At 37.3% G+C, this 20,572-nt stretch overlaps 1 protein-coding gene across 1 annotated transcript in view; it reads right to left on the bottom strand.

The window, feature by feature from the left end:
- Positions 1–20,572, bottom strand: part of kazna (kazrin, periplakin interacting protein a) — a 62,216-nt gene that overhangs the window by 37,989 nt on the left and 3,655 nt on the right. Inside the window, exon 2 of the mRNA XM_036579171.1 lies at positions 9,655–9,729. The gene's annotated coding sequence lies outside the window, so the exon portion shown is untranslated. The remainder of the gene's footprint in view (positions 1–9,654; positions 9,730–20,572) is intronic.

Below are 20,572 nucleotides of genomic sequence, written 5' to 3'. Positions count from 1 at the left end.
TTTAAGTTGTATATAGTCTTAAACAAAAGTTTGGACACCCCTGGTCAAATTACATGCTTTGCTTTGTTGATTTTCTAAGTGAAAGTAAGCTAACACCTCTACAGAGAACATAGTTCTACACAATTTAACCCCTTAAATGGCCAGGGTCCACCAGCAGGGCCAAAGTTTTATTACACACTGCTATAACATAAAAATAACTCAATCCGTTTGCACTGAAGTCCCTGTAGTTCCTGAATAATTGGCCGTAGCATGTGATAAGCCTGAGATTTTATGTGGTTAGTGCACAATTTATTGATTTTATTAGTAAAAAAATTTGTTTTGGTTTGTTTTTCCCCAATACGTTAAACCCACGAAAAAGAAACTGTAAATTATAATTTGCAGAAAAATACCTCATTTAAAATTGCTTTTTTCTTCCATTATAGTCAATAATGGAATCATTCAATTGCCCTGCGATGGACTGGCGACCTGTCCAGGGTGTATCCTGCCTTTCAGCCAATGACAGCTGGGATAGGCTCCAGCACCCCACCGCGACCCAGAAGGATAAGCAGTTTAGATGATGTACGTATGTAGTCAATAATGACAAAAAGGAAGAAGCACCAGCCTGCTCTGAAATAATTTTCAACAGCTCTTTACTGTAATGTAACAGTTCGCTGAATATGCCACAACAGCCATACATAGTTCATTTTTAAGTAATATAATCATAGGAATCATTATTGCAGTATTCTCCTAAACATTTATAGCAAAATGCAAGAATCTTAGATGCATAATGTAAAAAAATAAAAAATGACACTGAAATAGGCAACAAAATTGAATATCTATAACGATTATGTATGATATTATTATTCCTGCTTATAATATTATGCATTTTTGTGTTTTAATGTTTATATATAAAGCATGAGATATTAATATGATACGTGTAATTGTAGGCATACTTTGTTTACACAATTTTACATCTGAACTGCTGTAAGTTATAGCCTCCTGATGTTGGTCCCCCGCCACCCCCAACCTGTCAGATTAAATTTGCACCCCTCAGTAGAACACACAGTATCTAAGACCATTCTCCATATCAAACATATTTTTGCATACTGTTCTGTGTCCTCTGTTTACAGTGTGAAAATATCTGAACACTGACTGGCAGCCTTGTGACTGGCCTCAAGTTGTGGACTGCTATGATTGTAGGTGTGTATGTACTATGGGGCCAAGCAATAACCCACTTACTGTATTTTCTGAATATTGTCCAGGGTGAAGAATTTGAATCACAATACATGAAACCAACACAGACCAATGTGGAAATGAACCACTCTCGCCCACTCTCTCCCCTCCCCAATTTGTCAGAGACCAATTTGTGGTGTGCCAAGTTGGCTGAAGCTACAGGATTCCATCTCTCTGACTGACATTATAATTAAATCGGAAAACATTTACAAATTAATAGACTCTCTCAGAGAGAGAGAGAGAGAGAGAGAGAGAGAGAGAGAGAGAGAGAGAGAGAGAGAGAGAGAGAAAGCTCCACTGAAAAACACCTTTAAAGAAAAACTACATTTTTCTTGTATTTTATTTTGTCACCTAAGGTCTTCTTATATCTTATTATCTGTGTAGATTTATATGACAAAACAACCATTATTCATTTTTTACAGACTATTTTCCAATATAACTTTATCACTTTCAGTGTAACACGCTGTTTTTGTTACTGCACTTTTAAGAAGGTGGTAAAAGTGGGATAAGAAAGTAGAGAACTGTAACAACTGTAGAAACTGTAGAACTGTAAAATGCACCTACAGTGTCCTCCACAAATATTGGCACCCTGATAAACATGAACCAAACAGGCTGTAAAAACATTCTTTATTGACTATACTTTTGATCTATCATTCAACAAATTAACAAAATTCTAACCTTTTTCAAGTACAATGAAAAAAATAAGGAAATAAATATTTGTTATAATTTTTATAATAATGTTCTCCAATAATGCTTAATGAGACAAGAGAACACATGGCAAAAGATCTGAGACCATTCCTCCATACAGAACCTCTCCAGGTCCACACTGTCAACTCTCCTCTTCAGCTCATCCCACGGGTTTTCTATGGGGTTTAGGTCAGGGGACTGGGATGGCCATTAGCATTTGACCATAGAAAATGATCCCACTGAAAGTTCCAGTAATGGCTGGCGAACTGTAGGCACTTGAGTGTGTTGGTTTTCTTTCTTTTCCTGGCAGATTCTTAACATGTTTACAACACTGCTGTTTTCTCTGGTCTTTCTCATAAATGAAGGCAATTTGGCCTGTGTTTCATCTCATGTATACTCCCCAGTGAAACAGGAAGTCCTGGCTGACCAGTTAAGTGTTCCTAATCACCTGGTGAACTTAAAAACATAAAATATGAACGGCAATATACTTCATTTAGATTTCGATCTTAAGAGTTTCTAGGGGTGCTAATAATTGTGGTAAACATAGATTTAAGAAAAATATTCTTTTCATGACAAGATTTAGTTTTTACTATCAGTCATCTTACCTTAAGGCTATATTTTTGCTAACATTTTGAAAGAAAGATCAAGAAGAAAAAGTAATTAGGAATATTTTTACAACTTATTTTGTTCCTAATTACCAAGCATGGCAATATTTGTGGAAGGCCCTCTATAAGGTCAGTGGAGCTGATAAAATGGACAATGAGTGTAGATACAAGGTAGGTTTACTAGTACTAATAGTATTACTAATAGTAATACTAAGTGCTCAGTGGGTGTATAATATTTAGTTGTTGATACTTCTGTGTAATTTTCTGTTAAATATGTTTTAAATTGTTTTTTATGTTACTTTTTTTCCTGAATAACTTTTATTTAATATCCATCCTGACTGGAAATGAAGTAAATGAAAGGGTGATCTCTGACAGTGTCACACTGCTTGAGTTTTGTCTATGGAAAATAAATAAAGGAGTAATTTCATACCATCCTTCAAGTCATTTGGTTTTATCAGCTGCAATTACTCCAACATGCATGTAAATAAGCCTGAACTTGGCTGACTGAGCCACATAAATGTGTTTTGCAGATTTAATTTAACAAACAGCAGATGCTAGAACATCTAAATGTAAATACAACTTTTCCTAGCTGAGGTTCCAGCTATGCCTGCCCAGCTTTCATTCTGAAACAGCAGCACTGCCAGATTTCTTCAAAATCAGCCAAATTTAGTGACATTAAGACCTACAAATTATAGGCTGTACTTGTTTGTTTGAATATCTCGTCAACTATTCAGTCAAATTGTACTCTACATACTAATTAATAAAATGATTCATTCCTTCTTTTTGATATATAAATAATTTAAATGAACAGATTTTCTTTATGTATTTTAGAGAACAGTCCTATACACACTCATACACATCCAGTAAGCATTCCTCCAGTCATATTATTGTGCCAGATGTATCTGCACTAAAGTCATTAAAGAAAAACCAAGGACACACCCTATAAGACATGTACTTCACTTTAATGACTGAATGAAAAAAAAAGCTGAAACCCCTTTTTTATAATTTTTAATTTGCTGTCTGTACCATTGCTTAAATTATGTTCATTTACTTTGCCTTTTCATGTATGCCTTTAAATGCAGTGTAATTGAAGTACTACAAGGTAATAATAAACAATTTCTCAACCCAGATCATGCCAGCCAGCAATCCAGAGCAGCAGAAAAACTCATTTGGACTGCCCCGACACTGTCACCTCAAATTAGAGCTCTAAAACAGGTAATCAGGAATTAAGCCTCACAAGCCTTACTTCTATCGAGACAACCTGGCCAGGAACTGCTGTGTAGAAGCAGATATTTTCGAACCAGTGCTTTTTCAAAAACAGACTGCCAGAGCTCAGAGCTCAAGGTTTCTTTACCTGTAACACCAAAGAAAGTGACTTATGACTATGTCAGCGACTACAGTACTGTGCGAAAGTCAGACACCATCCTTCATTTATTTAATTTCCAGACATAACAGCCATTAAGGACAAGGTCTTCATTTTTCAATGTCAATAAGAAGCAGAATTCTTCCATTCTTTTCAGGAGTTCAGTCTTAGAAGTTGGTTGCATTTTCTGTTTCTTTCGATCCAAATAATCCCTAACATATTCAATGATGCTGAGGTCTGGACTCTGGGGAGGTTAGTCTATTGTTCTACCAGCAGCTTCTTTGTTTGGCCAGCTACGCATCATTTCAGACCCATAGTGCTGAGTTGTCTTCTCATAGTGGAAGGATGGACAGAAACACCTGGGGATTTTTCAGATCTGAAGCAAAAGTGGAGCTTGATTTTCTCCTCTCTCTCAAAGATGAAAGCTTTAAGCACTGTTTATCTGATGGTGACAGTTTTTTGGTCTACCAGGCCCCATTTTTGGATCCACTTATTTTCCTTTGACTTTGCTCTTTTTATGCTAGTTGTTTTATCTAATTTGTAATCATATCTCTACAGAAATATCTCCTGAAAAATAAGTGCTTAATGGCTGTTTTGACTGGAAATAAATAAGGAGTGGTCTCTGACTTTTGCACAGTACTGTATATCTTGCTGTTGCTCTCAAAGACTAGCATTTAGTTTCATATACAGATGTTTATTTCTCATCGAACTAATAGACGATGGTGCCCAGAAGGGTACGGTTTCATAAAATGAACGGCTATTTCAATTATGTTAATTCTAAAATTTATCAAATGTAACTCAATGTTCGAGTCAAAAGTTCACACTCATGCTGACAAAGTTATACGTAGACAGGAGTCGATCAAATGTCTCACCATTCTTGTTAGATTTTTCTAATTGTTATGCTATTCCAACCAAGTCAGATGTTCACAAGAAGTTGTTCTGTATTTAAATCAAAGTTGCACTGCATGTGATTAACAGCACTGGGCCTACAAGATACTGATTAGTTTTCAGCTTTAGTTTTCCTATAATCCAAACACCCAGAACCCAAGCATCACATCACAGCAGCAAAGGTTTCTATCAGCATGTGTTTTTGATGCAGGCGCTGCCTATGTGAACAGTCTTACAAGGGTTTGAATTCATTAAGCATTTTGGGTATTTGAGTTCTTTCATAGTCAGACAGTGGCAGAACGGATTCAGCTAAAATGCTCAAAGCAGCTTGCAATGATGAATTTTCATTTATATGAATGAATCATTCATTTGTATTTTTGCACTAATGAAGTTTAATTTCGTTGGTGTTCGTCTTTAAGTAAAGATAAGAAGTAATTTGATAAAGGAAAGTGAGCTACAAACAGAACAATGAAGAAAACCACTCTGTCATTGCTGAAAACAAACAGCAGCGAAATTACAGTCGGAAATTATTCTTTTCTAAATCACGCTGCGAGTGAGAGACGCAGGAATAAGAATGGACTAAGCACTGCTAGGAAAGAGTGGTTCTCTAAATATCTCATGAAAGGTACACAGCAGGCAGTCAGGCTGCATCTGTGGATGTGCAGACCACACACACTGACCTCTAAACCTGTTCCCCTCATTAACACAAAAGAGAAATATCTGCATCAGAAAAATTAAAACTCACATCCCTCCTAAGGGTGGGCAAAATCGAATATCACTTAAAGGCACTTTGGCAAATGATACGCATTGTGATATTTAGTCTTCTCCTGAGCTTTGCAAACAAGAATCATGTGTAGAGTCAAACATAAAATAGGTTTTCTCACGAGAGTGAAGAATGTGAGCCAAAACCTCATATTTTTCATACTCTAGCTACCAGCATACATGCTAATAATGCTGACATTATAGTAGTGGTGGGCGATATGGCAAAAAAACTTTCATGACACATGATATGTCACAACATCTATTTCTTCTGACATCTGATAAGTTGGAATGGACAAAAAAAGAATGTGTGATGCCACATTTGAAAAAACTATACAAAAAACTATGAGTATAACTTCTGAGACAGCTAACATTAACTTGGTAAACTATTCACAAATAGATAATTCTGAAAATAGTGATCAACACATCAAATACTATTCCAGTTTGCATTACGATGCACTTATTGGTCATGTACTAGTAGCTGGACCTTCAGTACATAATAGCTAAGTAAGGCTGCTGATACAGCAAAGTGATGGAAAAATTCCTACTGAAGTCAGCTCAAATACAGTTAATCCCCCTGGGTGTTATTTTGCTCCTTTTTAAATTTCTGCTTTCTTCCATTATTTGTCTGCCTTATATTGTTAGCGTTGGTAGAGTACGAGGGTGACATTTATTACTATATGGCGAAAATTGCTGCTTGTCTCGAGCAACACTTGTGCTTGCACATTTCAACAATGATCATCAGTCAGTCAGTCAGTGACTAAGTCAGAGACATCAACTCTTGTATGCAGTCTTGTACCCATTATAGTCACCCAGTGGCTGCCCCATTGGGTGACTAAAATGGGTACAATGACTTTTCTAAATCAGCTTTCCCAAAAATAGGAAGGAACAAAGAAAAAATGGTAAAACTAAATGAATAAAATAAAATGGAATAATGGGCTGCCATCAGCTATGCATATTGTGCCATTACTGTACACTGGTTGGTGTTGTATCTGTAATTGGTCTGAATCTGTCTTTTTGATGATGCACACAGTGATGTTCAGTGTTTTAGAAGTACTGATGATACCCACAAAAGCACCTCTTTCATCATAATACTGATAACATGCAGTCATATTGCCCATCTCTCCCTTCCGTCATTTAAAAACACCACTGTGGCTGAGAAATAAATTCTAATCAAGATTAAAAGATTAAAGATATTATCAAAGCCCCAGAGCTGTAGTTAATGTTCTATTTCTCTTTCTCCCTCTCTCTCTCTCTCATAATGTTCCTCATTGCTGCTGTACAAAGAGCAAAATGCCAGAGCAGTTTAACCAAAGAAAGCCATTACAGCCTCTAACAGAGGGAGGAAGAGAGCCTTGAGGCGACATGGCAGTGAAGACTTCCTATAGCACACTGTTCTTCACAGACTACAGGAAGGAGCTGTATAGCACATGCAGTCCAGCACCACAGAGAGCACACTATTCATACAGCAAACAGATGTGCAATGATACTATGGATATCAGATTACATCCACTTTCTCACAAACAATTAGTAGCACTGAATTGCTATTACTGCGATGGACTGGCAACCTGTCCAGGGTGTATCCTACCCAGGGGGATAAGTGGTTTAGAAAATGTTTGTGTACGTGTGTGTATGTGTGTGTGTGAATTGCTATTAATAATTGCCTTCGTTACATAAGAAATACAATTTAGCATATTATTGCTATCCAAGAAAAAAAAACAGGTAATTTCACAGTAGAAGTCTGTCCTTCACTTTTCATGTTAGTTCATGTAAAGTGGTTTTATCTATAATAATTTAGAGAATTTCAAGCAATCCTTTCATTCTGAAATTTTCACACAGTGTAAAGGGCAGCTGTTGTGCTATTATGTGGAAAAAAAAAGAATTTTAGGCTGCTACAAAGCACACTCAGAGACCTTCAAATGTGCAATTTATGAGACTAAATTGCATGTTCTAAATTGCTTTTGTTTTCAATGACCCTATACTTTAATTATGTTTATTTTGTTAACTGATTGAATATTCCATTTTTTTACAAATACAATAATAATGCCTCTAAAACTTTAACAAATGTTTCAGAAGTGGCTGTTTTGGTAGTGACAATTTTAGCTCATTTTGAACAAAAAGGTTAGCGAGTTCAAGTCTAGCAAACACACAGTTATTTGAACAGTTATACTCAAAAATATTTTTCTTTAAAACACAAAAAAGTTCACTTAATTGCAAATAATATGTGTTTTGGTGACAATTCTTAATGTTCCACACTCATTCTCAAACTTTGGGACACCTTTACTTAAAAAGAGTGGGATCTAACTGCTCACCATGTGGCCATGAGGGGATGCAGTCTCACTTCCTGCTCTAAAATGCAGGGGTGTGGCTAAAATAAGGCTCTATTCAAGTTGAAAAGTTGAACAGAAGCTACCCTATAAAGGATGATTTTGTATGTATTTAGCTTATTGCTGTCTTAATTAAAGCCTTTGGTTTAAATAGATTATAATATTATCCTTTTAAATATCTAAGGTCTGAATATCTAATTGTTTTTTTTAATAGTTTTTTTTTACTGTGAATACAATTTGAAGTAATTTGGTAGAATGGTCCTTTAATACCCGCACTGAGTACTTTATTAGGAACACTATACTAATACTGGGTATAGCCTCCTTGACATGGTGCATTATCAAGCTGGAAACAGCCGTTACAAAATTGGTAAATTGTGGCCATGAAGGGATGCACATGGTCAGCAACAATACTCAAGTAGGCTATGGCATTCAAGTGATGACTGATTAATCAAGAATTCCCCGCACCATTACACCACCTCCACCAGTCTGATCTTTTGACACAAGGCAGGTTGGATTCACCCTGTTGGTACCAAATTCTGACCCTGACTTTTGCTGTTGTAGCCCATCCACCTCCAGGTTTGATGCGTTTTGCATTCTAAAATGCTTTTCTGCTCACCACAACTGTACAGACTATCTGAGTTACCATAGCCTTTCTGTCAACTCAAACCAGTCTGACCATTCTCTGTGGACCTCTCTCTTCAACAAGGCATTTCTGTCCACAGAACTGCCACTCACTGGATGTTTTTTTCTTTATTGCATCATTCTGAGTAACCTCTAGAGATTGTTGTGTGTGAAAATCTCAAGAGATCAGCAGTTACAATGAAACAGCCTGCCTGGGACCAACAATCAAAGATCACATTTTTTCCCCATTCTAATGGTTGATGTGAACACTACCTGAAGCTGATGGCCCGTATCTGCCTGATTTTATGCACTGCACTACTGCCAACACATTGGCTGATTAGATAACTGCATGAATGAGCAGGTGTATAGGTGTTCCTATTAAAGTTTGAGCAACTAATGGTGGCCGCCTTGTAAAACCAGGCAGAAATTAGTGATAGCATCTCAAAAGCATGGTAATAAGAGACTTTCTGTCATAACAGCAGCAAAATAATGACTTGGTGGAGGCACGAGCTTCAAACACGTGTTAAAGTATGTTTATCAACAGAATTACAGTTCATCTCTCAGGGTCAGATTGGACGTGTGTGAAAAGACGCAGTGTAAAATATGCTGTGATGAGCAGATGTTTTATTGTTTCACAAATTCTATTTTCTTAGCTGGAGTAGTATTGCAACCCTGTTTTAGCTGAATGCTTTGGTGGCAAAGAACTTCATTTATTGACATCATTATCTCTTTATCACTCTGCTTTCATTTTCTCTTTTGTCTTGAGCTTGTGCCTTTTAAACCCTGTGCCTCACGAGCGTGCACAAATAGAAGGCAGTCCTGTGTACAGTTCGCAGCCCTGTGTGCAGTCTTAGCATATTGAATGTTCATTTCAGGCGTATTCTGAGCAAATATTGCGGTTTGAACTTAAAAAAGGCCTCAAAATTTTTGTTTAATTGAACTTATAATAGTAAGGTAACCCCTTAAATTAGCTATTCTTAGGTTATACAAGTGTGTAATAAAACTTTGTGCCCACCGGTGGGCCCTGGCTATTTAAAATATTTTAAATTATGTTCATATCTTTATACGCATTGAAAGACCAGCAAACCTCCCTATATGTTGCCTCTCTACATCACATGCAGCCTTCCACATTACTAATCACTGCATGTGTGCATATTTGCGCACGTGTCTGTGTATGATACAGTGCTATTACCTTTATCCAGTGATGTGTCATGGGTGCTGTGGTCAGTTAAGCTGCTGACCTCTGTGCCTTTCTGCCTGAGGGAGTCTGGGAGAGAGAGAGAGAGAGAGAGAGAGAGAGAGAGAGAGAGAGAGAGAGAGAGAGAGAGAGTGTTAAACAGATAAACACACTATCAATGCAACATCATGACACTTCTTCTCAAAAACAGTAATTACTGCAGGATGAGGCAGGGACAGCTGTGAGGAAAAAGCAGTTAACTCTTTTCACTCGTCAGCTCCTACTTTGACTCCAATTAGCCTTGAAGAGGGGACAAAAAAAGACTTCTGGATTTTGTAAAGTACTGCACAAATGTACATTTACATTAGGACTACATGATATGGAAAAATACTAGTATTGTGATAACACTGGATTGCTGGGGAGGCACAGATGGGCTCATCCCACCCTGAGAAGAGGTCAAGCTCCTTTGGTCAGAGCGGTGTTAGACGACAATAAATTATTATGATAAATATTTTAACTTGTTTTCATTTTAATATATTTGCAATACTATATATATATATATTTATATATATATATATATATATATATATATATATATATATTTATTTATTTATTTCTGTATATTATTTATGTGGCCAAAAGCAGATAAATGTGTTGGCTGGGTATAAGTGAAGCCTGTATTCTCCTTGATGTGCACACAGTCTTGTTATTAGGACTGAACAATTTGGTCAAAATATCTAATTGTGATTTTTTTCTGACAAATGTTGTGATTGTAATTTGAGCTGTGATTGTTTTCTGTACATTCAGGTCCTCATGCCAGCATATCCACTTTTTCTGGCTTGAGGCTTGAACACAAAATGTAGTGCACCACAGTGCCAGTTAGTTGTGGCTGTCATGTAGACAGCATGTGGGTGTTTGGTTGCTTCAGACTGGTTTAAAGCCAGTACTATATTTCAGACAAAAACAACATTTTGAAGCAGAGTGATGTCTTTTTGGCCAAAATGACACAGGGTTTTGAGTCTGTAGGGCTTGGTGTGCACTGCTTACTACGCAGAACTCTTAATCACTGCCTTGTTTGTTCAGAGACCTCCCCCTGACTGTGACCGGTCCTAATTACCGCACTGTTTACTCTGAGACCTCCCCCCAACTGTGACTGATTCACTTCTCAAAACAGGCTTTTAGTGGTGCTAAGAAGTACACTGAGTTCTTTTTAAAGTATACCTTTCTTTAAAGTACCTTTCTTTGGCTTAACTCATCCACAGATGGTTTGCAAACCTTATTAGGTTAAATTTCCCTGCTTAAAATTTTAAGACAATATTTTTGAGGCTGTAATAAAAATTGCAACAAAAATCGCAGAAATTTTGAAATGAAATTTTCACGCGTTTAACTTGCGATTCTGATTTAAAAATGATTACTCTTTCAGCCCTTTGTGTTAACGTACTGCAGTTTCGTAATAGGTACGTAGGTAGCCTGCCAGCAATAGTCTGATGTCAATACATGGGAGACTGCCTTGACATCAGCAATCCCCTGAAAACCCTTAACTTGCATTATTTTGATGAACATTTTTCACTTTTGTTGGATTAGATGAACGTCTTGATTCATTAGACCCCCCACAGAAACACTCATCTGGAACTGCGATTGGTCAAGATGACCAATCCGGTGTGACTAGTTAGAATCCCAACTGCACACTGTAACTTTTAAGATTCAGTACTGCAAAAGCCAAAGTCATGATTAATAAATAACGGATTGTTCACACATATTCAGACATAACACACATACACACAATGCACACAGACAGAGCCTTCGCATCTTCAGTGATGCACAAACGACACCAAAGAAGCTGACGCTTCTCACAAGACTGGGTCTGTGTAAGGACATTTGGAGGGAAGTGCTGTATCATTTCCGTGCCTTTAACCACATAAACATCGCTGACCGCCCTCACATATTACAGAGTCATCAAAAGACACTGAATTAAAGTGCTGTTTAAGCATTTTGTTAGTGACCATATTACACAATCAAACCAACCAACAAGCATTTTAGCAGTTTTGGTTTTACTGTGCTTTCCAAATATGCTTAAGTTAAGCTTCACAATGAACTTTGTTTACATTTGATATACATCTGGTGTGAAGAGCTCCAAGCTTGCACCTCTGACATCTTAGTTTGTTTAGACACCAAGAAATGACAAAAAGGGACTTTTCATCAAAGTCAAATCATAACAACACAAATATGCACTTCCGACAGAATTTCTTCACTTGCTTCAAAGTAAGAAATTCAAAGTAAGAAATAATTAACATTAAATTACACCATGTTTTTGTTATTGTCACTGATAACTGTGACTTCCAAGGGTTAACTGTAATTGGAAGTCAATGACACAGTCACAGAGGCTTAAGATTCTATAGTTAGTAGGGTTTTTGGCTCAAATCCTGATTGGGTTGTTCCGACTATTGCTGCCCTGTTCCTGACCCCTGCCTTTGCGGCCTTCAACAAAGCATTTAAACCCACACTGCATCAGAGTGGAACTGTAGCTGTCTGTAACCTAGTCGATAAACTAGGACTGTCACCATCAATTATATGAATAAATATAAGCAAAATAAATCTACTGCAGCTAAGCAAGTAATTAGAGCTTTAGAAAGGCTAAAGAGTAAAAACAGACTTAAATGAGCTATACATAGCATGCATAGGATTTCAAAGGTATTCTTTATTGCAGTGGGTCTCAAACCAGTCCTGAGGGTCCCCTAGACAGTCCACATTTTGTGCCAACCTAACTCATAATGCATAAGGATTGGATTACCAAAAAAATCTTTCGTGAAAAAAAAAGGTTTCGTGAAGAAATTAAGTCTTATTTTTTGGGCTCATATCCTAAATTTTCCTTGTGTAAATTTTTCCCCTGAGGCCCACTTATATCTTTTGTGTGGTTGAAGTACCAAAAATCGGTTAATTCATATTTCCATGGCGATTTTCCAACCTCTTTCCCTTAGAATGAAACAGATTGGTGTTGTTACTGTTTAAGACTGATTTATGTAAATGACCTCTGCTCTGATTGGCTGTCTTGTATCGTGCCTCATTCAAAAAAGCAGTTCAGGCTGAAACACTCCTTATAACTTCAGTGTTAATGGGCAGAGCTAATGTGCTGTAGACTGAACAGGCAGATTTATATAAATGGTTTGGTTTTTCATGACATCACATAAACAGACAACAACAAAACATCACCAACAACAAATGACAAAAACTGAAAACTTAACAACCCCAGAGGTTGTATAAAACTGCAGCAGGCAGCAAGTGCACGGGCCACTGCATGACATGATTACCACCATCTGAGTGAAAGTAATGGAACATGCTGTACGGCTGTGAGTGCTAAATGAATGAAAAGTTCAAAAAAAGGGGAGAAAAAGAGAATGACAGAAAAAAGACAATGTGTGAAGATGCAATTGGGTGTGAGAAAATGTGTGTTTGTGTGTGAGTGAGTGTGTATGCGTAGTAATGAGAAGCAGCTGAACTCCTCTCGCTGTGTATTTTAGGTCTGATGTAACTGTAGACAAGTATGTGAAGCACCACTGACACTATCTCTCTATTACACTCTCTATCTACATATGAACATGCACCTCGAAATTCATCAGTACAGCACCAAACATACAGCTATACATAATGCCTACCTGAAGCTCCTACAATATCCAGCACAACCTGAGAGAACAGTACACATGAGGGTCAGTCTGTTCTGCATACACGCATCCGGGCGCTGCTGTACGGCTCAACGCTCACATATCAACGGATTAAGTACTGACGTTCTGATACGCACACACATACATGCCTTAAGAAACACACATGCAGCAGACACACACACACACACACACACACACACACACACACACTCTGTTACCAAGTACAGGTGTCTATAAAAAGCTGTGCTAATTTCAATTGCATCCTGAAAGAGACACCAACCCTGCTGCACTCTCTCTCCTCAACTACTGTAGTGTCTGACTTACATACCCTCTAAAAAAGGGTTCTTTGGGCAATGCCAAAGACGTAGGGATGAATGATTTATGAATAATATCCAATTGAGATTTTTCTGACCAACACTGCATTTGTGATTTAAATGCAATCATTTTCTATAAATTAAGCTCTGGGTCTTTTTTAGCACATCTGTTTCTTAAGGCTTAAACGGTGTCAAAATGCCAGTTCACAAGCTCTGTGTTATTGTGTAACTTCTCCACTTAAAACTTGAAAACATTTAAAAATGTACAATACAATTAAAACCTTTCGTGATTTGAAAACTGCACTCTTCAAATTTCAATTTCTATATAAAAACAATGATTCATCTTTCAGCCCTACATAGAAGAACCACTTTTGGTTCCCTAAAGAACCATGTTTTAAAAAGACATCCTGTGAGTGTGGAGAACTGTTCAAAGGCTTTAAAGAACCTTCTCAAAATGTAAAGGTTCTATGCCAAATTAAGGAGTCTTCCTGGAACCTTTACCTCATCTGCAGGTTCTACAAACTTTAAAAAGGTTCATCACACTCACACATCTTAGTTACAAAAGTGGTTCTCTAAAGAACTATTCATTGAAATGTTCTCTAGGGAACTAAAAGTGGCTCTTCTCTGCCACCATGCAAAAAACCTTTATGGCACCTCTGTGTAAGAGCTTACAAAGCTTACAAAACATTGCTGTCCCATCACATTTATTTATTTATTTTACTTTTACATAAATTGAAAACATTTTATGATAAATGAACGAACAGAGTTGGTCAAAAATTACTAAAAGTTTGTTACATTGATGAACATTAAAGTTAAGAATATCCTAAAGAGTTACCATTTCTCAGATACAAGATTATACATAAAGTAATGAGTTTTAGAGACCTGAAAAAATCCTGCTTAAAAAGCTATTTGATTGGGCAGTAGGAGCTAATTTGGTCAGAAAAACACTAATATTTGAATAAGCACAAATCATTTTAATACAATAAATAGTGATTTTATGTATGTCAGTGTGTTAATTTAACTATTTGCACTGTCTTCAAGGCATCTCAGTGTTGTCTGCAATTATCATCCTATACCTAGTTTAGGTAATCAGTACTTCATTAAATTAAATAAAGTGTGCTGGTGATGGAATTTAATAAATCCACATAATGGCTGGGGGAATCCAGGAGAAATCTGGAACCAAACTTTGTTCTTTTATCTAGCCCACAAGATGTCAGTTACTTTTTTTAATGAAAAAGATACTCTGTATATACTGTCCTGCATTATATATGGGTGACGAATTATCGGAAAAACCAACATAAAGTGTAAGTAAGTAAGTACAAGTTTTTGGAACTGTACTGGAGGGATGAACCACCATTCTTCCAAAAGATATTCCGTCAATAGGTGTTTTAATGATAGTGAATGAGAGTGCTGTCTAACACATCTGTGCTGTCTTTGTCGTATTTTTCTTTTCATAATGTGCCAAATGTATTCAATGGGTGACAAATCTGGAGTGCAGCCAGGCCAGTTTAGCACCCAGACTCTTTTAATACAGAGCCATCCTGTTTTAAAACATGCAGAATATGATGAAAATTGTCTTGTTGAAATAAGCAAATCCTTCCCTGAAAAAGACGTCATCTGTGTGGCAGCATATGTTGTCAAAACCTGTATATATCGTACGACATTAATGGTGCCTTCACAGATGTGCATGTCACCCATGCCATGCGCACGAATGCTCCCCTATACCATCATGAATACTGGCTTTTGAACTGTGCACTGATAACAAGCTGAGTGGTCTTTAGCCCAGAGGACACAGCGTCCATGATTTCCAAAAAGAATTTCAAATGTTGATTCGTCGGACCACAGAACACTTTTCCACTTTGCCTCAGTCCATTTTAAATGAGCTCAGGCCCAGAGAAGGTGGCAGCATTTCTGGATCCTATTTATATATGATTTCCTCTTTGCATTTTAGAATTTTAACAGCATTTATGGATGCAGTGAAGAACTGTTTGACAGTTGTTTTCAGAAGTGTTCCTGATCCCATACAATGATTTCCTCTACAGAATCATGCCTGGCCATGGTCAGCAAATACTGTTTTTTGGCCTTGTCCCTTACATACACAGATTTTTCCAGATTCTCTGAACCTTTAATGGTATTATGTACCGTAGATGATGAAAAGCAAAAGTTCTTTGCTATTTTACACTGAGAAATGTTATTTTTGAATTGTTTCATTATTTGCTCACACAGACTCTCACAGAGTGGTGAACCCCTCCCCATCTTTACTTCTGACTCTTTTTATACCCAATCATGTTACTGACCTGTTGCCAATTTTTTAGCATTACACAACTTTACCAGCCTTTTGTTGCCCCCATCCCAACTTTTTTGGAACATGTTGTTGGCATCAAATTCAAAATGGGCATATATTTTTCAAAAAACAATAACATTTCTCAGTTTTAACATTAGATATGTTGTCTTTATACTATTTTCAATGAAATATAGGGCATAAATGATTTGCACATCATTGTATTTTGTTTTTATTTAAATTTTGCACAGCATTCCAACTTTTTTGGTTGTACATGCTTTGGTGATTTTTGATGTGAAAATTAATCCGCTACAGGAAACAACAGAAAACAAACATTTTAGTGTACAATTAATGCTAAACAAACATTAAATAGACTAAACAGACGTGTTAGTAAATTAATAGAAAGTAGTTACTAATTTACTAATGCAACCACTGCTGTAATAAAAACTGTCTGTCATTTAGTCAGAGTGTCTTGCTTTTCAGTATTCTAGAGTTCATAGACACACACAAGCGCATGCGCGCATGCACACACACACACACGCACACACACACACACACACACACACACACACACAGGTATAAATGGGGCTTTGATGCATGGATACAAGCACTGCCTCTTACACTGTGAGGAAGGAGGCAAAAGAATAAAGGCTGTGATGCAGCAGAGTGACATTTCAAAGTGTGGAGGAGGCGACATTACACCAGAGAAAAACATCTCTGTGAAGCATGTAGAAAGACTCACACATCTACTGGATGTCTCTGACTCAGAACAGTCAAAAGTCAAAGACCTAGCTGTTGTACCTTTCATAACAGTGGTCTAGTGGTCATTATTTCGACACATCACCTTGTTTTAACAGGTCTCAACATTTAGAGTGATATTTAATAGCAGAAACCAACAAGATATAGAACTAATTGCTAAGATTGCTAATTATAGATGCGTGGGTGGGATTTTAATATTCAGAATAAATTAACATGAATTGGCTGGAAAGACTAAGACTGACGGAGGTGATCACCACAGCACTAAACGCAGAATGTCAGAAGAAGACATTTTGTCGGGTTCCGGCTTAAGCCACACTGAAACTCTGCATCAAAAGCAAGACAACCAGTGAATACTTGAAGACAAAATGTCACAGTTCAGTTCTGCATGACAGGGCAGCCCTGCACGACATCTTAAAAGACTCAGAGCTTTTGGTTAGGGATGTGCCGACATGAAATTTCTGGGTCAATAATGATAATTGGTCATTTTACATCTTGCTGTGACTTATATTGATACAAACCACTGATCACTTCATACATTACAAATATTGAGAGATGTGAACATGGGACAGGTTAAAAGGTCCATATCAGGAGAAACACAGTTCTTGCTCTTTTGAAATGAAAAAGACTTAAGAGGTACATGAACACTGTTAAAATTTCAAGACATACCATTCATCCTCCAGTTCATACAGACCTAAACTGCAAAAGCAGCTAGTTTAGAAGTCGCTATAATAGTGATGTCACAAAAAACAGCACAGTTACAAATATCCACCTATTCGGCCTACAGCAATTTACTCCCACCCATTCACACTAAGATTAAAGAGTGTTTTGGGTACATAAAGCCACAAAAATGTCATTAGTGGAACCAAACCAAAATACCTGAAAATGGAGGATATGGGCCATTTAAAATTCTAAAAAGTCTACATTAAAAGGCCCATATCCTTCATTTTCTTGTCAGAATTATTTTTACATTAATACTTTCCAACCACTTTATCCCTTATGACAGTTTTCATTACTGTGCCTTTAAGACTGATCTATGTAAATGAGCTCTGTTCTGATTCGCTGTCCTGTAGGGTGCCACAATCAAACAGCAGTCTGGGCTGAAACACTCCTTATAACTTTAATGTAAATGGGCGGGTCTAGACTGCTGTTGGCTGAATAGGCATTCAGTATAAGTTCACGCGTATGAGTTGTTTTTGTAGAAGAGTTTCATGAATTCTTCGCTCAAAGGCATTTCTAAATTAAACTACAAATCTGTACAGTTTATTCCTTCAGAGATGGGGTTAGTTTTCCATAGGGAAGAATTTCAGGTAGTATATTATCAGTCTAGTGGTGGTGTGGTGGAGGAGTTTTCACAGGTTTTTGCCTGATTGTGCTTTGACTCCTAAGGGAAAGCAAAAGTAATTGGAACTACTGTTTTACTATATTGCTGCTGTGTTTCAAAGTTGGATAAATCTTCATCAGAGCAGCTCTGCGGGTTGTACTTTCAAATTTGCATTATACAGTCACATGCGAAAGTTTGGGCGCCCCTAGTCATATTACGCTTTGTTGATTTTCTGTGTGAAAACAAGTTAATACATCATCTACAGAGGACACACTTCTACTCATTTTAATGCTTTAAGTGTAGAGGGGGGACCAGTAAGCCCAACAGGTCTATAATCTAAGAATAGCTCAGCCAGTCCCTGTAGTTACTGAAAAATAAGCCTTAGTATGTCATAAGACTGGGATTTTAAGGGGTTAATATATAATTACTGTTTATCATAAAATGTGGATTGTCCAAAATAATGGAATTTTTTATATGTTTCTTTTTTCCCAATATGTTAAACTCATGAAATAAATAGAAATTGTGAATTATAATTAGCAGAAAAATACCTTATTTAAGTTTGTTTCCTGTAGAGAATGTGGTAGAAAATAACAAAACATGTCATTTGAGCAGGGGTGTTCAAACTGTATAGCCACAAACAAATAATATAGCACTAAGATACCGGAAAACACATTAAATTCATTTGCTGTGGTAACTGAAGGTACGGTACAGGTGTGGCAGATTATGCTAAAAAGCGCTGGAATATTCACGATGAGAAGATAAAGAAGTAAAGATATTATGTCTAGGGTCAAAAGAACTGCAGTGAAGTGCTTTATTAAGAGTGGAAAAATGACTGCTCCAACTTCTTCCCCTCTCTGCACAGTAATAAAAGAATCTCCTCCTTTCCTGTCTGCGCTGGTGTGTAATTGGTGCTCTTATGCTGTGTTTAACACCCGGCTTCAGTTGGAGGGGAGGGGTCACCCTGGGAGCTGTCAGAGGCAGACAGGAGCTCAGTGCAGCAACCTTGTCTTCACACTTCACCTGTGCACCATCACCAACTGCTGCCATCACCCTCACTCACTGCGCTGCTTTTAGACTTGGGCGCAGGGCTGGATCTGAGACTCGACAGTTTTGACAGAATAAAGCTAGCTGAGTGTGGCATGTTTACAGGAATATCTGCTAGTGACTAATGAGCCAAACACATTTCTGCAGTCAGAGAAACAAATGCACAGTGAACTGTCAGCCTGGATGTAATCCTGAATTCACTGCAAAGAAACAGCGTTGGATCGTCTTTCAACAACAGCCGTTTTAATATGGGAAGGAACTGTGTTTCAGACTAAGAATGCTCCAGAACTAGAGATGGCACCGATCCAATATCCAGTGCCAGCATTGGTTCGATACCAGCTCAAAATATCACAGAACGGCTTATGATGCGACATAAACTAGGGGTGTAAAGATACCAACGTTTTCTGTTTGGTGCAATGTTCGATGAGGTAGATATTCGATTAGATTTTTTCGTAATTTTATGTTTTAAAAATGTCTTGATTTTACAGAGCTATAATTAAATAATGTGAGAATGTGTTTGTCAGATAAACAAAAATGCAAATCTGAGAACCTCTAGAATTTCTAAGCCCAGTCTTCTGAGGATGTGTGGATGCATGCAAAGCCCCACGCCCTATACTCTGATAGGATGCCTAGTTTTGATAATTGACAGTAGATTTCACGAAAGACGGCAGGCTAAAGTTACCATAAGAACAACAAATATCTAGAATTAATGGTAAAACAATTTCAATACAGTATCAAAAAGTCAAAAAGGAAATCTGAAACAGTGTATCAAATTTTAACACTATATTGTCGGTCTCTTCTGAGGGTCTCCCACTTTACATCTTTTGACCAAGGCAATGACAAAATTAGACATCTGGATGCATCCTATCAGAGTAAAGTGAGCGTAAGTGGAGGGGCTTATGCTCTGCACACAGACACACTTGAATGACTGGGATCTTTTCTGTAGTTACTCACATATTCTACAGAGTTCTTATATTTATGGCATATTTTGTTAGAAGACTGGTGTGGAAAGCATTTAAAGCATTGAGAACTTAAAATTTTCTGAACCATATCAATCAATGTATTACAATGCATACACAGTGCCACCCTAGCAGAAAGTATGGCCACCCTTCTGGTCACCCCAGTTATGAAAAGTGAGATAGTCCGTCATACACATCATGATGAAGATCTGCCATCTGGTTACTTAGCAGTCTGTTATAAGAGTCTGACAATGGAGCATTTAATAATTAGCATGTCTTGTTGTGATAGGATAATCATTAGTATATGTACAGTGTATGTATAGTGAGGGCCTAAATTAACAACTTCTATGGCCTGCCTATAATCTTTGATAAATTCGATAATTAAAGTATTCAAAAATGGAATTACCAACATGTGTACTTTTGTAATCCCACGCATTTCTGTGGGGAAACAAAGGTTAGTGTTTCAAGCCAAATACTAGCTTGTCACCAGTAGCACACAGCTGTCAGCTCTGCACACCAGACTCACTGTAGATTGTGATTTGGCACAGCTTGCGAGACTCAATTTGAGGCGACGGTATCAATTTAAATTCCAGGTT

Source organism: Colossoma macropomum, unplaced genomic scaffold, assembly GCF_904425465.1.
Source record: "Colossoma macropomum unplaced genomic scaffold, Colossoma_macropomum, whole genome shotgun sequence".
Classification (NCBI taxonomy): Eukaryota; Metazoa; Chordata; class Actinopteri; order Characiformes; family Serrasalmidae; genus Colossoma; species Colossoma macropomum.
The sequence above is the reverse complement of the archived record's forward strand: the minus strand, read 5'-3'. Positions and strand labels throughout refer to the sequence as shown.